General features: G+C 37.0%; 1 non-coding gene across 1 annotated transcript; it reads right to left on the bottom strand.

The window, feature by feature from the left end:
* Positions 1-259: 259 nt before the first annotated feature.
* LOC123459630 lies at positions 260-365 on the bottom strand. The gene has a single exon (XR_006636389.1). It is a non-coding gene; the product is annotated as a U6 spliceosomal RNA (small nuclear RNA).
* Positions 366-3,541: the final 3,176 nt, after the last annotated feature.

The raw sequence follows: 3,541 nt of genomic DNA, 5'->3' as shown, positions 1-3,541 counted from the left end.
TTTGAGCCTCCTCCTAGTTTAGTACTTATAGGTGACAGTTGCTCAATTTTACAGATTAATGTTGTCAGGGTATGATATTCTAGCTTCATGTGAAAAGTGTCTGCTTTCAGTGGAAAAATTTTACTATCAGTAAATAATTTGCTGATAGCTTATTTTATGTAGTACATACTTTACCCCTAAAATGGAAGCCCATGAGAAAAATATATACTGATTCAGGAGCTTGGTTATTTGAGCAAAAGTTATTACAATATGTTAAGAAAAAAATATGGAACGCTTCATGAATTTGCGTGTCATCCTTGAGCAGGGGCCATGCTAATCTTCTCTGTATCATTTCAATTTTAGTATATGTGCTGCCGAAGCGACACATCTTATTACCCTCCAGTACTTCAAACAATTCTTTATCATTTGCAAGTCACTCCTTTTCTAGAATGAAAATAATTTTCTACTTTTGTTTAAAAAATTTAATTTGGAATATTGAAGGACTTGTTCTATATAAGATTTAAAATGAACTGAGACCTGAGTTCAACTCCAGGGACCACATATTCCCCTGGCTAGGGCTCCTGGGTGCAGTGGTTTCCCACTGCCATTGGTTGTTGCTGCCTTTGGTGTTGTGTGGTTACAGACTCAGTAAGACTTCTCCAGATTTTCAGGTAAGACCACACATTCATATCTATAACATGGTCCTTTAAGGCTTATGCCACTTCCAAGTCCTACATATTTCTTTTTTATTTGCTCTCTGTGTGTTTGTGTGTGAGCATGCACACAGACTCGTGATTCCTGTGCACATGCATGCAGAGACTTTTCTAGTGCTCTTCTGGATATTTCTTTTAGACTCTCTCATTGAGCCTGAACCTGCCATTTTTGGTCAGTGTGGATGAGGAAGAAACCCCAACAATTCTCCATTTTCTGATCCCCACAGGAAACGGACTTGAACTCAGGTTAAATCAGGCCTTTTTTGGCCTTATGCTTGTCAGGCAAATAATCTAACCCACTAATCCAGAATCCTGTATACTTCTCTCTCCTATCTAGATTCGGATGTGCCTAACAAAGAATTAGGCAAGATATGGTGTCTTTAATATCTGTCATATCTGGTCTATGGTAGGGACTAAACAAACATTTTAGGAGTATTCAGTAAAGAGCTGTACTTTTGCCCCTGGTGAATACAAAAAAAAAAAAAAAGCAGCATATACAAATCTTCATATTTACACTCCAAATCCTATTAACTTAATCATGTTCTCAACTGAAGCTTCTTGGATTGCCTTGTGTTGATTAATTCTTAAAATGAGGTTGGACTTGGGTATTTAATAATCTCAATTATTTTAAGTTTATAGTTTGTTAATTCAGTAGTGCAATTTTACTTTGTTATACAAATATTTTTATCCCATTCTCATTTTAAAGTTGGAATGATTAGACCTATCCTATTTTAGAGGGACTATATTAGCTTGATAATCACTTACAGCATACTTTAGAATGTAACTTTTGAAGTCCTGAGGATTGAACTAGACCTCATAAGACCAAGCAATCTACCATGAGGTTATATATATATAAGTATATGTATAAAATTTCCAGCTCTGTCAGCCCCAGAACACGATTTTTTGCCTATGGGAGTCTACAGATAGGTGTCTTGAACAATTGATGTGACTGTGAAGGCAGTGGATACAAACTGGACATGCATGTGTCTTGGGGCTTTTGCTATAACACAAAATATTTTACTAGCCATAAATTCCATTTTCTTTTTCTTTCTTTTTTTGGTTTTTCAAGGTAGGGTCTCACTCTAGCCCAGGCTGACCTGGAATTCACTATGGAGCTTCAGGGTGGCCTCGAACTCATGGCGATCCTCCTACTTCTGTCTCCCAAGGGTTGGGAATAAAGGCCTGTGCCACCACACCCGGTTCATAAATTCCATTGTCAAAGTTCAATGCAGCACTTCTCAGAAAAGAATTTTGTTTAGGTATTTCTCTTTTTATCTCTGAATGCTTTTCTAATATAAGATTTAAGATTAAAGTGTAGCAATGACCTTTGCTTCCCTTTTCCTCATTCCAACAATAGCATCCACATAGGAGATTAAAGAATGAGCTGGAAAGCATCCAAAACTCAGCTTCTTATTATTCCTTATTTCTCTCAACCCTCTCATCAGTGTTCAAGGTGATATAAAGATGTGATGAGTACAAGTGTACAGTGTCTAGATAATGGTGAGTCAACCAAAAGAAGAGCCCAGGACAAAATGATCTTGCGATATTTGCTACAGTTGAGTTAAAGTATATTTTAGGATTTCTATGTTTCTATAACAATACCTGAATTTTGACTGGGGTGGTGGTGCACACCTTTAATCCCAGCACCCAGAAGGCAGAGGTAGAAGGATTGTCATGAGTTTGAAGCCACCCTGAGACTACATAGTGAATTCCAGGTCCACAAAAATAAATAAATAAATGCCTGGATTTTTTTTTTTTTCCTTTTACTTCTTTTTTTTTTTTTTTAAATTTTTATTAACATTTTCCATGATTATAAAATATATCCCATGGTAATTCCCTCCCTCCCCACCCCCACACTTTCCCGTTTGAAATTCCATTCTCAATCATATTACCTCCCCATTACAATCATTGTAATTACATATATACAATATCAACCTATTAAGTATCCTCCTCCCTTCCTTTCTCCACCCTTTATGTCTCCTTTTCAACTTACTGGCCTCTGCTACTAAGTATTTTCATTCTCACACAGAAGCCCAGTCATCTGTAGCTAGGATCCCCATATGAGGGAGAACATGTGGCGCTTGGCTTTCTGGGCCTGGGTTACCTGACTTAGTATAATAGTTTCCAGGTCCATCCATTTTTCTGCAAATTTCATAACTTCATTTTTCTTTACCGCTGAGTAGAACTCCATTGTATAAATGTACCACATCTTCATTATCCACTCATCTTTTGAGGGACATCTAGGCTGGTTCCATTTCCCAGCTATTATAAATTGAGCAGCAATAAACATGGTTGAGCATGTACTTCTAAGGAAATGAGATGAATCCTTTGGATATATGCCTAGGAGTGCTATAGCTGGGTCATATGGTAGATCAATCTCTAGCTGCTTTAGGAACCTCCACACTGTTTTCCACAATGGCTGGACCAGATTGCATTCCCACCAGCAGTGCAGTAGGGTTCCTTTTTTTCCACATCCCCGCCAACATTTATGATCATTTGTTTTCATGATGGTGGCCAATCTGACAGGAGTGAGATGGAATCTCAATGTAGTTTTAATCTGCATTTCCCTGATGACTAGTGACGTAGAACATTTTTTTAGGTGCTTATATGCCATTCGTATTTCTTCCTTTGAGAACTCTCTATTTAGCTCCTTAGCCCATTTTTTTTTTTTCTTTTATCTTTGTATTTTTTTTTTTTTTTTAATTTTTATTAACATTTTCCATGATTATAAAATATATCCCATGGTAATTCCCTCCCTCCCCACCCCCACACTTTCCCGTTTGAAATTCCATTCTCAATCATAATACCTCCCCATTACAATCATTGTAATTACATATATACAATATGTA

Source organism: Jaculus jaculus, chromosome 3, assembly GCF_020740685.1.
Source record: "Jaculus jaculus isolate mJacJac1 chromosome 3, mJacJac1.mat.Y.cur, whole genome shotgun sequence".
NCBI classification, from domain to species: domain Eukaryota; kingdom Metazoa; phylum Chordata; class Mammalia; order Rodentia; family Dipodidae; genus Jaculus; species Jaculus jaculus.
The sequence above is the reverse complement of the archived record's forward strand: the minus strand, read 5'-3'. Positions and strand labels throughout refer to the sequence as shown.